Consider the following 15194-nt stretch of genomic DNA (forward strand, 5'->3'; position numbering starts at 1 on the left):
TCTTGTGAATAATCCATTTCAACTTATAAGTCGATTGATGAGCTCCACATATCCCTTCATGTACTTCACCCATCAACGCTTTAGCTTCTTATTGATTTAAGCATTTAAGCAACACCCCATTGACTGTCTTGTAATATAGCTGATCATCTAGCAAAACATACTTAGTCGATTTATATCTTAGTTTCCTAGTAACCTTCTGTGATGGATTCTTAAGGTAATCGGCTATTTCAACTCTCCAATCATCAGTCAAGGTTTCATTGCTTAATATCTCTTGAAACACCTAATAACCTGATGCACTTTGAGCTAACTGATTAGCCTCTTGATTTTGTGCTCTTGGAATATGCTGAAGAGAAATATGAGGAAACTCCTTGAGTAACCTTTGGCATTCATCATAGTATCCCCTCAAAATATCATCTTTACATTCATATAGGCCGATCAACTGATTAATAACTAACTGTGAATCTCCAAATACTTCAATTAACTCGGCCTCTACTTCATGAAGGAGTTGAAGTCCCTTAAGAATAGCTTCATATTCTGCTTGATTGTTGGTAGCCACTGGTTTAATTGAAAAAGCAAACTCAAAACTTGCCCCCCGAGATGAAACAATAACAATACCAATGCCACCACCTTACTTGCACGATGATCCATCAAAGAATAATGTCCAAGGTATCAGTTCTACATAGCCAATACTTGGCTTATGATGCTGAGTAACAAAATCGGCTATTACTTGCCTCTTGACTGCTTTAGCCAATTCGTACCTCAAGTCAAATTTTGACGACGCAAGAATCCACTTTCACATTCTCCCATTTAATATGGGCATTGATAGCATGTGTTTGATCACATCAGCCTTAGATGCAACTATACACTCAGCCGATAACAAGTAATGTCGCAACTTAGTGCAAGAGAAATATAAGCATAAGCATAACTTTTCAATAGGAGAATATCTTGTTTCTAGATCCAAAAGCCTTCTACTTAGATAGAAAACAACTCATTCTTTTCCTTTAAACTCTTGCATTAAGGCCGATCCAATTGTTTGGCTATCGGCCGACACGTACAGCTTAAAAGGCTTACCTTGTTGAGGATGGACCAGCACAGGTGGACACTTCATATATTCTTTTATCTCCTCAAACGTCTTTTGTTGTGCGTCACCCCATTTAAATTCTTGATCATTTTTCAACTTCAACAAAGGAGAGAATGGCAGAACCCTTTCTGACAAATTTGAAATAAACCTCCTGATAAAATTAATTTTACCAAGCAAAAATTATAACTCTGTTTTAGTAATCGGGGGTACTGCCTCATCTTTGCTTTCATACTTTTTTGACCAATTTCAATCCCTCTCTCGTGGACCATAAAGCCCAAAAACTGTCTAGCTGATACTCCAAAGGCACACTTATTAGGATTCATCTTTAAACCATGTTTTCTTGTGCACTCAAAAGTCTCCCGTAATCAGCTAGATGTTCCTTGTACCCCTTAGATTTTACCATCACATCATCAATGTAGATTTCAACAATCCTGCTGATCAACTTATAAAAAATATAATTCATTGCCCTCTAATAAGTTGCACCGGCATTCTTCAAACCAAAGGTCATCACAACCCATTCAAATAAACCGATTGCGCCAGGGCACCTAAAAGCTGTTTTTGCTATGTCTTCTTCAGCCATAAAAATTTGATTATATCCTGCATTGCCATCCATAAAACTAATAACCTTGTGCCCGACTGCTGCATCTACCAACACATCAGCTATTGGCATAGGATAACCATCCATGGGTGTAGCCTTGTTTAAATCTCTGAAATCGATGCAAACTCTTAACTTTCCATTTTTCTTGTACACAGGAACAACACTCGATATCCACTCTACATAACAGCACGGTCAGATAAATTTTGCTTCTAGCAATTTTTTGGTCTCCTTTTTAATATCATCAAGAACATTTGGGTTAAATCTCATCGGAGCTTGTTTAAATGGCCGATATCCAGGTTTGATTGTCAACCGATGTTCAACAATTGATCGGTCTAGACCAGGCATCTCATAATATTCCCAAGCAAAACAATCTTCAAATTCCATTAATAAATCTATCAACTCTTGCTTATACTCAGGATCTAATTTAGCACTTACATATGTCGGTCTAGGCCTATCTCCAGAACCAACATCTATCTCCTCTAATTCATCGGCCAACGTAAAGCCATGTCCTAGCTTACCATCTGTACCATCTATTGGATTATCCATCAAAACAAACTCTCAGAGCCGACTACTTGGATCGACTATTGGCTTTCATCATTGATCTTAATGAAGCCTCCTTCCCATAGCTTGCTAGAAAAACACTCGAAGTCTTCCAGTTCCCAATACATTGGATCAGCTATTGCTATACTCACAGAATCATCAGCATGGACCAGCTCAACATCATCTCTATGCCACTGAATCAAGCATTGATGCATAGTCAATGGTACACAACAATTTGCATGAATCCGATTGTGACCAAGGAGTAAACTGTATGAACCTTTTCCATCAATAACAAAGAACGTCGTGAGCAAAGTCTTACTTCCAATTGTCAATTTAACGTTTATTGCCCCCCTGGTCTTGGATGTATTACCTCCAAAATCCTTAAGCATCATGTTAGTCTCAATTAAATCTCCTGGTCCCTTGCCAAGCTTGCAAAAAGTAGTATAAGGCATAAGTTTAATAGAAGCACCTCCATCCACCAATATTTTTCTCATCGGCTTCCCATCAACAAAACCTTTTACATATAAAACCTTTAAGTGCCGATGCTTGACTGGCTTATCAAATATAGCTTGTTGTATCACTGTCAACTTGGCAACTATTTCCTCATATTATGATTCATCAAAATCTTAATAGACTTCTTGATCTGTTGGAGCTCTAAATTCTGAAGGCATCAAAAAAGCCATTTGAATATTAGCCGATGGTTGACCCCTATTGGCTATTTGTTTAGCATGCCACACTTGAGGTTTACCAGACTTCTGAGCCTGCTCTAGCTCTCTATTCCTTAGGTGTTGTACCCCTCTTTTCCGACTTCTTGTCAAACCTCCTAGACACCATTGCCCTTCTTGCCAAACATACTCTTCCTCATCACCTTCTTCTTCATAATTAGCCTAGTTTTGATCAACAACTCGCTTTCCAAGCCGATCATGAACACTTCTATTTTTAAGCGTCGATCCACATTATTATGATGATACTCATCTCGAGCATGGATAGACCGGCGGTTCACTTGAGATTGCCTAAACTCCCAATATTGCTCACTACACTCTGGGCAATCATTTCTAGTTGGCAATTTCAAACCTTCATTCCAATAATGTCTGAAGAAAGGACAATTCCAATGTGATTCAACTTGTTTTCTTTCATACCCCTCCTCTTCTTGTTGACGCTGGTATTCTTTCTCTTCCAACCAACGCTGATAATCCTTTTCCTTCTGTCATCGCCATTTATTCAACAAAATTCGAGACGTAACGCGTGGCCTCATCGTCCCGTTTCTTAACGTCTCTCCATGCTCATATCGGCTCTTCTGTTGGTCATGATGCCTCTTAATTTTTCTATATTCACCAGCCGATATTTGCATCTCTGGATCAACTGTTCCAGTTTCTTTTGCCCTAGTTGATGTTAGGACTTTAGTCTTCCCTTTGAGCAACTTAACATTGACCATATTCTGATCTCTTGAGAAAGGATTATCGTCAACACTCATCTTTTGAGGTGTATCAAATTTAAGCTTCCCTTGCTGAATAGCCATCTGTATATGTTGCCAAAAAATTTTGCACACATTAGTAGAGTGAGAAGTAGCGTTATGAAACTTGCAGAACTTCTTATTCTTCAACTGATCAGGAGGTAACATAACATGATTGGAGGGCAATTTGATCTGTCCTCTCTCAAGCAAGAAATCAAAGAGCTTGTCTGATTTTGTGACGTCAAAATCATAGCTCTCTTCAACTCCTTTTCCCTAAGGATTTGGCACCATCACTGTCTTCTTACCCCCAATTCCATTTAGCTATACCAATCTCTTCTTCTTCATCGTCCTCAATGCCATCATTAACTAAATATGGATTATAAGCTTTAGCAATTGTGGCATTTTCCTAGAATCGGGTATCTCTGCGCATATTCTGGAATTGGCTATTGAGTGCTGCCACTCATTGAGCCAACTGACCTAAATTGTCAAACTCTTGCCCAAGCAGCTTCTCTCTCCATGTTGGCAACATTCCTTGAATAGCCAAAGCAGCTAGCTGATCCTCAGTTAGATTCAATGAAAAGCACAGATTTCTGGTTTCTCAGAACCTCTGAAGAAACTCAGCACCCGATTCATTAGTTCTTTGTCTTATGGTCGTCAAATCTATGATTTTCTTTTCTCCTGTCCCAGTATAGAAATATGTATGAAATTTTTTCTCTAGGTCAGTCCAACTGGCAATGGAATTAATAGGTAACAATGAAAACTAGGTGAAAACTGGTCCTGACAGGGACAAGGAGAAGAAACAAACTCGATGAGCTTCTTCAATGGATGCTTCGCCCAACTATGTAAGATACCGACTGACATGTTCTATTATACTTGTGCTATCTGGACCAGTGAACTTAGCAAATTCTAGGAGCCTATAATTTGTAGGAAGAGCAACCAAATCATACCACTCTGGATATGGATGTTTGTACAAAAAGGTTTGCCCTTTCGGTTTTAAACCGAATTGATTCTTCATCATTTCGGTTACTCTGAGCAACAACTCATCAGCACTTGAATCTGGATTTCTTTGTAATTGCTGACCTATCTGCGGATTAAAATTTTGTGTACCTTGATACCCTAGATTTGGAATCATATGAAGGGTATTGTAATCTGTACCATAATGATATCCTTGTGGAATTTCTATCTGTTGAGTCCTTCGCTAATTTGTTGCTTGAAGTCTCTGGTTGTAAACGTTGGGATCTGTATCTCTATGAATCCTTTGAACTGATGGCGCTATTTTTTGAGCCGACGATGGTATTTGGCCTGATGTACCAAAATTAACCATTTGATTCTGAACTTGCCCTATCGGTTGTTGCACATGCTGCACCGACGATCTAGGATTATACTATATTTGATTAGTAGTAGTACCCTAAACTTGCTCAGATGAGCCCTGAACTGTCTGGGCATCATCATTGCTAGCTAATGCTACTTCTTGATGGCTAGTACCGGATTTGATTAGTCCCCTGAGTCGATGGATGTGGAATGTTGTAGTAAGCCGGTCCAATCTGATCAATTAGATATTCATGAAACACCTCCTTCATGGTATTGTGGAATGTGTTCAAGAAAGCTGTATTATGGTTCACCATGGCATCATGAACAGGTTTGTTTATAGCATCTACAAAGAAACACCTATCATCAACTTTGTCTGTATCTGACTGTCCATGCATCAAAACTCTTGGTAGTGGATATTTCTGAATAACTTTATTGTCACGTGTCTTGGTGTAGGACAACAAACACTTGTTCGGAAACTCTTCTATAGCTTTACTGATGACATCTTTATCCTCATCAGGTAAGTCTTTATAAGGCACCATAAGAATGTACCTATTGTTGTGAGCTGCCATGACGATTGTGGGGTCCCATCGGGCGTGCCAGTATGTGTGTTGGCATGAAAACATGGGAGACGCACTGAGGGACACGCAACAAGCTAGAACGATCTGGAGATTTGCTTGGCTTCAACACAGGACCAGTCGATCCTATGAATCCCAAGGGTGTGCCAGTAAATTTGACCTGCAATTAACAAGGAGAGAAAGTTTATCAGTAATTTAAGGTGGAACATGCTGGTTTTGCCCAGACAGTTCCAAGTGCGCCGCTTCGGGAGCAGCCAAACGGGAAAATCGACTAAATAGCCGATACGAGAAGAAATCGACTATTAAAGATAGTGATGCTCGTGGGTCATGATTGATTTATAATAATGAGTACAATGCACCCAGTTTTAATGATCCTTTCCCTTTAGCTATTAATATGTACATGTCAAAGATACATCATTGGCTAAATTAGATTTAATCATTACGTGGTGCAAAGCCAATGAATTCGGTAAAAAGGGATATACCACGCAAACAATCGACTATTTAATATAAACAGAACTATGGATTGTCTAGATCTAATTCATTACCATCAACAGTGAGGTTCGACCGGATCGATGCAGCAATGATGATGACAATAAAATATGTCAACAGGTTCATGAAAGCGTGTCATATCTGTGAAAGTGCAGGCGAATCGACTAAATTAGCCGATGTAGGCATAGCAAACAAACAAAGTACATATCCCGATCATGAACAAGACCGCTAATCAATAATCTCTAATCTAAAGTCTTACCAGTGAGGTTTGACCGGATTGATGCAGCTATGGTGGTGTCATTAGATTAGATCTCATTAACTAGCGAGTTTGTTCAAGATTGAAACATGCCTTTGAATGCATATTATGCTTAATTGGAATTGAGATAAAACAACCGATCTAGCAGAATTGAGCCATCAATTATGAGATTCATAGTGTGACCGGACTAGAAGACGGCCAATTATGATGATATGATGCCGATCTATCTCTATCTCAATCAGATGACTTGTTATTATTAATAGAACATTAATTATATCAAGATCGATAACTGGTGAATCAACCAAAAACAACAATGGAAAATCTTACTAATCTTAGCCGATTTGGTAACTGGTGATATTGTATTAAACAACAAGTTATTTAACACAAGATCGATAACTTTGATCTATATTATGATTCGTAAGAGATCAATCAACTGATGTAGCCTTACAAATAATGATATAGATCGATAACTAACATATACTAAAGTTCATAAGAGGTCAGCCAGACCGATGCAACCTTACAAACAAAAGTATAAGCCATGATGATACTCACAGACAAGTCGGAGGTCGACCAGATCGATGCAGCCCTGCTTGTTGAAGAACTTGTCGAGATCTACAGTACTCCTCCTAAGGGTTGGCGTGAAGCCGAAAAAGTAATTGGTATTGATTGATTGGATATCTTTTACAATAGCCGGGGTCCAATATTTATACCCAAAACCTAAACATGAATCCTACTCAAATACGACTCATTACAAGTCTTGGAGTAAAAGAAAACATTCCTAACTTAAGATAACTTGGACCCTAATCCTTTTCTTTTTGTAGAGTCCGACATGTTTCCTCCCGACGCCATCCGTACGTAGTCCATTGATGTTGTCTGCTGACATCATCTATAAAATAGCCAATTCTGACACTGCATCAAAACTAGCTGATATCGATTCACATCTGGTCGATCCCTTGATGATATAAGCTTTGAGTTCCTGCGTTCTTCTTTCCCAAATTTTGGTGTAAACAATCACGACGGCAAAAGGCTGGCCTTTGGCCCTCCCAAGGGGCAGAACATGGCGGCGTGGCCATGGCGTGTCCACGGCAACGAGCAAAGGGGGCTTTGGGTGCTTAACGATGGTGGTGGGGTAGATAGGCTAGTGGTGTAGTGGCAAGGCAAGGCTGTGGTGAGTCGTAGCGGTGCAGTACCAAAGCGCTATGGCAAGGAAAATAATCGGGGCACAGTCTTCTTCTCCAGCGAGCTCGGGCTACTCTGGTAGGCTTGGCTCCTTCTCTCCTCCCTTCTCCTTCCTTTCTCTTAGTCTCGGGTGTGGTTGGTGAAGCCACCAGTGGTAGCGGGGTGGATGAGCGAGGGCTAGGGCACCGAGTGTGCCCCTTTTATAGGGAGGCCACGGCCATGGCAAGTGGCAGACGGCGGATGGAGGCGAAGGACATATGTGGAGGGAGATCAAGGGCTCCAACTTAGGGTTCTGGGGAGCACGGGTGGTTTGCCGCTCTCTAATTCTGACACTGGCAGTCAAAAAGGTGGAAGGGGTGGCGTTAGCGGTGTGGGGCCATGGCGGCGATGTCACGTGGCGTGGGCGCGAGCTAGGGGTGGGCTGGCGAGCCATGGATCATGGACGTGGCGTCCATCCATGGGGCACGTGTCCAACGGCTCAAAGGCAGATGGCTCAGGGCAAGCGGTGGGGAAGATTCCTCCTTCGACATCGCACCTCTGCTCGGCGTAAAAGCAGAGGGTGGAGGTGGGGATGACAAGCAGGGCCCGGCTGTCAGCGACAGGAGGGAAGATGATGATGGGCGCGTCGCGACGCGTGGCGCGGACATGGGCCACGTCGCGTTGGTGGGCCACTACGGGTGCATGGGGCGTGGCTCAGGATGGTTGGGCCATGGCGCTGGGCCACAGGGCTAGGCCGCTTTGGTGGCTTGGGCTACTTTGCCCTTTTCTATTTCCTTCCCTTTTCTAAATCCTTTTCTATTTCCTATTTCCTATTTCCATTCTATGCTATACCTTGTGCTCCTATGCATGTATACATGTGTTGCCAACATATATACATCCTAGTGGGGTCCACTAGAGGTCATCTAGGGTCTTAGGGTCAAGCCAAGGGTTGGCAACTCACACACACACACCAAGTTATTTATGAAAGTTAAGTTGATTTTATTTCATCACATGAAATCAAGAAGATGCAACTCACATGTTGTTTAGTATGCAAATGCTCAACCCCCGGGGGCTGAACCCAAACATGACTTCCCTACACGGTAGGGGAGCACATGGAGGTCGCGCTCTGCGACCTCAATCAAGGCATGTGACAAGGCAGGCAATGACATAGCACAAGGAGGACACGATCGACCACCACTAGGGCTCGTGATGCAACGTACTCCTCGATTCAGTGAGCCGCATGCTCCAAGCCTCGCCATGTCAAGCACCACGGACAATGAAAGCCATGACCAGTAGCATGGACATTGGCGTTCATGTTAAAGCTACTCTCAGCTAGCCAATAATTTGTACACAATGATCAATGAAACATCCCTGTGCCCAGAGATCGCATCACGCTTCAGTGGACGCACACCGAAGTGACACTCTAATGATGCGCATAACCCCAAGTGACCCATGCTGATCAGCGTGGGCCAGTAGACATGGCTCGCTCATGGGGGCTACGCTGCAGCATACCACGCATTGATGTTCACCAGAACAAAGATCATCACGACCTAAAAAGAGAGAGGACGATGAAAGGCGCGCTACCGCTAGACCTACCCTACAGCGATCTGGTCATGAAAACAGAGTCGCACTGAGCTAAGCTTCGTGGGTCAATCCCTAGGCAAGGTCATGCATCTACAGCATTCGAACGATCAGGTCATCGGCAAGCACACAAAAGCAAACAAAGCGTGAGATACAAACTAAGAAAACTCCTTTATTAAAAGACCCTAGGTACAACCTAAGGTCCTTGGCCACCACCGTGGAGGATGTCCTCCATGTTTACGACGGCCATAGCCATGGCAAAGCCATCAACTAGCTCCGCTCACTTCGCCTGCCGGGCATGGTCTGGGTACCCGAGTGCCACTTGATGGAAGTCCTGGCTGGTGCGGAGCTATAGGGCAGCGAGGGCGACGCTGGCTCCCTGCCGAATCTCGGCCACCATCATGCGTTCGTGGTCCTCCATCAAGAGAACCTCTCAGAGGTGAGCTTCCTCCATCTCATGGCGGGAAGCCTCCAGCTACTCCTCCAACGCTGGCAACAAGAGACAGGAGGATTAGAAATGGCAAGCAACAAGCAGGATGACAAGATGAAGAGGCACCCTCACCCATGATGTGGGCTTAGGCATCAGCGACCGCCGCCTTTGCGGCAGTGGTCTCCGAGGCCTCAAGGGCCACCCTGATTGCATCAAGGCAGCGTTCTAGCTAGCTCACTTCGTGGGTGGCGTCGGAGTAGCGCTGGCGGGCCTCGTCCACCCCATGGACAAGCTCACGGAACTTGCGTCGATCATCCAAAGTGGATGACGATGAGCTTGACCCCCTGTGGGTGGGGTCATGGCATGGGCGCCATGGGTAGACCCTAGAAATGCGGTGAGGGAGGTAGCCCTACAGACACGCATAGTCAATATAGGTCAAAACCTTGAAACTTGAACATCATCCTAATGCACTTACCCCTGATCGCGCAGGCAAGGACAAAGAGGCAGTGGTGCCCTACCGCTACCCGGTGACTCCTCCAATAGCCGCTTACTGCAGTCCATCCCGGCCAGCAAGGAACTCCGGCCGCTCAAAAGCGAAGGCAAGAAAGTAGTGGAACAGGCGACTCGAAGCGAATGCCTCCCCACCTTACCACTCCAAGAGCATTTATAGCCGCCAGGGGCACTCAGGGCAAATGCACGTTCATTCACATTTGCTAACCACTTGGAGAACCCCGCAGAGTAGGTGAGGCGATTGGAGGAAAGGTAGAATGACGGTTGCCCACGCAGCGGCGCAAGACAAGTAAGCCACACACATCCCCACTCTTTTCATATCATTTCGATTTGTGCACTCGCGTTCCGCGGTGCACGACCGCTCACGAGTGGGCGCCATTATGCCACGATGTGACCGAGGAGGCCCACCGCCCCCCGAGATCATGTGTGGAGCGACCCACCATGAACACAACCACGTGTCAAGCTTAGGAAACCCACTCTTAGGCCGGTCCTTAGAAGGGCTCGAGGCCACAAAAGGGATAGGGGCAGGGAGGAGATGGGCCCCTACGGCTCTAATCGGTGGTGCGGAGCCACACGACCATCTCTCTCTGTGTCCTAGTCATCTGCTTCAAAGTCTCCTAGGTTGACCCCCTCTATGGGGGAGGCATCTTGCCCTTGGCTACTGCATAGGTGGTTGGGGACCGATGGGATTGATGGTCGATGATTTATGGGATGTCTCTCGATGAGGCACAACCAAACTCCACGTCGATTGGGGAGGATATCGGGTCCCACTCGGATTACCCATTGACCCCGATGAGGCACACCGCTCTGACCGCATGGTTATGGTGGACATGCCTCTCCTTGCGTGGGCCAAAACCAAACCTGCCTGTAACAGGGCATCACGACCTCTCAGGGTCGGTAGGAGCGCTGGGAAATGGGAGTTGGGTCCCCATGACCCCATAAAAGGGTCGAAACCAAGACCGAGGCCCCTCCCGACACCTCTAGGTCTAAAGACCAAGGGCTAGCTTTGAAGACTCACAAACCATTAGAGGTCCAAGACCTCTCTGGAAGGGATTGGCAAAGCATATGGCCTAGGCAATGCAGCAAGTGACTTCCATACGAAGCGATGTGGAACCCAAAACTTGATCATGGCTCGGTCACATAGAAAAAGCAAAAAGGTCCAAGACCTATGAGCCAGAGCATGATCTTAGAAAACCTCATGACTGTGCAAGGAAAGGTCAAGAAAACATTTTCTCGCATTAAGCTAAAGCCACGATCTTGGCCCCACGACTCGGGGGCTCACGATAGGCTCAAAAGAAAACCCAAATGCACAGAAAAGAGCGTTCTTTTCATTCAAATCCCTAGAAGTACAAGAGCGGTCGATCCACTTGGAAATGTACTGAGTCACGACTCTGTTGCCTAGGTAGCATCGTTGGGGGCCCCTAGAGGCACCTACTACGAATGCGGGAGGAAGAAGACGAGAAATCGCTTCACCCCCCTTCTCGTAGCATCACAACCTCTGGGGCAGAAAGGCGTGGGGAGGATGAGACGAGAGCATGATCAAGCCCATAGGCCATCACCATCATGCTTCAAAAAATATGACAGGGATACCAAGGGATGGCAACGTCTCCCTTGAACCACGGCAACTCCTAGGAGTAGCCCGTGGGCTCTGGAAGCAATTGATTGTTGCCCTTGGCGCTCGTGTTTTGGTGACCCAAAACCTACGGGTTTGGGGAACCACTAAAACCACAAGGGCTTGTGGTTGGCCTGAACACCACCTCAATCCTGCCCCACTCGTAAGATCCCTTCTAGCACCAATTGTCGAAGGGGCGCCACTAGCTTTCGGGCACTACTGGCAGGGACACAGGACGAGAACCACATGGTTCTTCTCAAAGTTTCCTCTCTTGTTCCTTCGCTCTATTGGCAGGAAGGACAAGAGCGGTTTGTAGATACAGCCATGGGTGGTTTGAGCGAAAAGAAGGCACATATTTATAAGCCCAAGGGCAGACCAAATAGCCTAAAACTCCCGTGCCGCGTGGCAAAACCACGGGAGGTCACGGTCAACGTTAGATGCCCATGTAAAGTCAGGAAAGTCTAGACCTGCCCGAAGGAAGGGCCGGTGCAGCGTCGATGAGACCACACGGCCTCGCCTAGGTTACAGAGCCCGATGCGCGGCATGCTAACACAGCATGGCTCAGCAATCACATACCATTTTGACAGGACGGGATGGGGGACAACGTCCAACTATCTCCTGAATACACCAAGCCCACTAGGGGTCGGGTGACGAAGCTCGACAAAGCCACAACTACGAACCCACGCTCAATGTGCACACCACTCAGCGCTTTCACGATCACTTCGCAATCGCAAAAATGCTCGGGGGCTACTATTGGGGTTATAACCTCAGGGTGTCTCAAGGCACCGATTAGATAGCAAGCCACGAGGCCTGCAATGCGCTAGCTGGTGAAGGCCCAAACGACCGAGGCCCAGTCCAGCCGAGCAAGCCAGGCCGGACGCAAGGGCTAAGGTCAGCCTTGACCTCTTCCTCCGGCCCTAGCCGCGTGGCATTCGCAAAGCACATGACCTCTCCCCATTATGACCATCAGAGGAGATAGGGAGAGGTCACATCCGACCAAGGGCTCTAGCTCTGACAAAAGCGAGCACGCTGCACTGACCCCATAAGGACCAAGGGGACAATAGTCACCTCAATCCAGTCAAACACCAACCCTATGCCACGCCGCATGGACAAGACAACACCACCTCAAAGCAGTGATAACAGGTATGAAGATCACCGACCAGACATGGCCCAGTGATACAGATATATAGTCCCACCCACTATAGGATGGGATCCATGATGAAGGTCATGACATCAAAGTCATCCAGAATAGGAGAGCACCCTGACCCCGATGATTGGGGTCGTAGCTCTTAGTTCTATAAAGCCACCAGGTGAACGATGACCTGGGGCGGTTACCTACTTCGGGTACAGCACCCCTAGGGACCAAGAGCGATGACGGAGAGCACTATGGACACCGCGTTGCACAGGATGGCTGACAAACCATCATCAAGGCTACAATGCTGCCACGGTTGGCATAGTAGCGCCACACCACACCATGACGCAACAAGGCCAGAAGGCCATGACGATAGCCACGACTGGACGTGCACTAGAAGATGGCGTAGCTTGCAAGCCAAGTTAGCTAAGAGCACCATTAGGCTCTCAACCCTTCGGTCGGGAGAACCTCCTGCTTTGTATGCGCCCTAGCCCCGAACTCTATATAAGGGCAGCTAGGGCACCCTCTCTAGATATTCTAAATCATCTACCATTCCATTCATTCACCATCATAGTAGGGCACCTAGAGCTTCTCTTTGGGCAGCCCTTTGCCTAGCATAGGTCCTTCCATCTCTTCCACCATTCTTGCATCCCCCATTGTAAGAACTTCAGAGCATTCAAGCGAGGAACACTCACTCGATCATCTCTGAGACTGGACGTGGGTCTCCAGCCTAAACCAGTATAAATCCTCGTGTTTATTGGATGCTACCATCACCTTCCTAGAGCAGCGCGGCAATCATATAAGTTTACTAGTTTGGTTTATAAAACACCGACAAATACCCAAATTACTCAAACTAAAATTGGATTTCTAAACTTACTATCCAAAATAGCGACATGGTAATTCGAGATTGGGTATTTTTGGGTCGGGTATGAGTAAAACCTATCTGTCGGCGTTTTGTACCACTGATGAGTAAATATATTATTATGTTTAAGGTTCCTAATGGTGTAGCACATATGACATGGAGATCTATACTGGTTCGAGCAATGCGTCCTACCTCTAGAGGCTAGAGAGGTGTTCATTGCGGTGTCATGAGTGCTTGAGAGTTTAGCCAGGGATAAAGTGTTATTGTGACCCTACCTCTGCTCTTCACAAGATGATTTAGTGACCCCCATATGTTTCACCAAGTGGTTCGACGCTATTGCACGCCGAGATTTCTTCACTCGCCACCTATCTAATCTTATCGTATGCTTAGGTGACCTTCAACTCCCCTTCAACAGATCGTCTGATGTTTACTGGCTTCTAGGTTGTCCTTGTCTACACATCACCGTATGATCTTGTGGCCTTCATCTCCCCTTTAGTGGATCGTCTGGTGCTAACTATTTTTCCTATTTTCTTGATTCCTTCATAATTTATTCTCTGAACTTCACAACACTTGTTTAGATGCATCCCTAGGACCTAGGTAAGCATGTATAACATATGGTGGGACACATGTTAGTCTTATTGATTGTGTATGTCATTAAAATCATCAAAACCCCTGAAGACATGACATGTTGGTTATGTTTGCTACAATAGTTCACACTTCATTCAACATAAATTCTAAAGCTAATAGGTGTTTGGAGAAATCATGTTTAGCTTGCCATGCTGTGCCTCCAGCGGTGCCCTTGCCAATCATCAAGAACTTACGTTCTGCTTTCTGCAAGGTGGCTGACTCCAACCTGACTGATGAAAAACTTAAAGCAAAAGAGAAGCTGTCTGCACCAGGGGGCAAGCGCAATGCAGCCAACCAGAAGAGTCAGAGCCCATCTAGCAAAGCTAGTCCCAAGGATGGACTCAAGAAGAAAAAGGAGAATTAAGGATCTTCTTGTGTCTTTGTTTTTTTGGTAGTGTGTTACATGCTAGTTAGTCAGGCCCTTTATGTTTTGCTTTATGGATAATAATCTTAGATCTTGGAAAGTTCTCTGTTGGAACATCAGAGGTGTTATTTTAGACAAAGTGGAACTCTGTTAGGGATAGGATGTTGTAATCACAGTGTGATGTTCTTTGTGTTCAAGAGACCAAACGTGAAAACTTTGATTCTCAGTTTTTAAGAAGCTTCTGTCCCCCAGCTTTTGATTGTTATGAATTTCTTCCTTCGGTGGGTGCATTCGGTGGTCTCTTAGTGGACTAGAAGGGGTAATTATAACTGAGTTCTGTCCTTTTAGAATAATTACTCTCTCTCGATTGAAATGACTTTTCGCTTTGATAATTCCACTTGACTTTTGACCAACTTCTATTGATGTAGACATGGCCCAATCTTTCGATAGGTATGAAGCGTCAATTGGTGGAGACTCAAAGTTCACGATCTAGGCTTCAAACCAAGACTGACCCCCACAACTGTTACACCACTGCTCTGTTGGTTATCAACCACGCGCAACGTGATTGACCTTGCCGAGAAGGCTTTCCTGCAAGCAAATCGAGAACACAAGCAA

Source organism: Miscanthus floridulus, chromosome 17, assembly GCF_019320115.1.
Source record: "Miscanthus floridulus cultivar M001 chromosome 17, ASM1932011v1, whole genome shotgun sequence".
NCBI lineage: Eukaryota > Viridiplantae > Streptophyta > Magnoliopsida > Poales > Poaceae > Miscanthus > Miscanthus floridulus.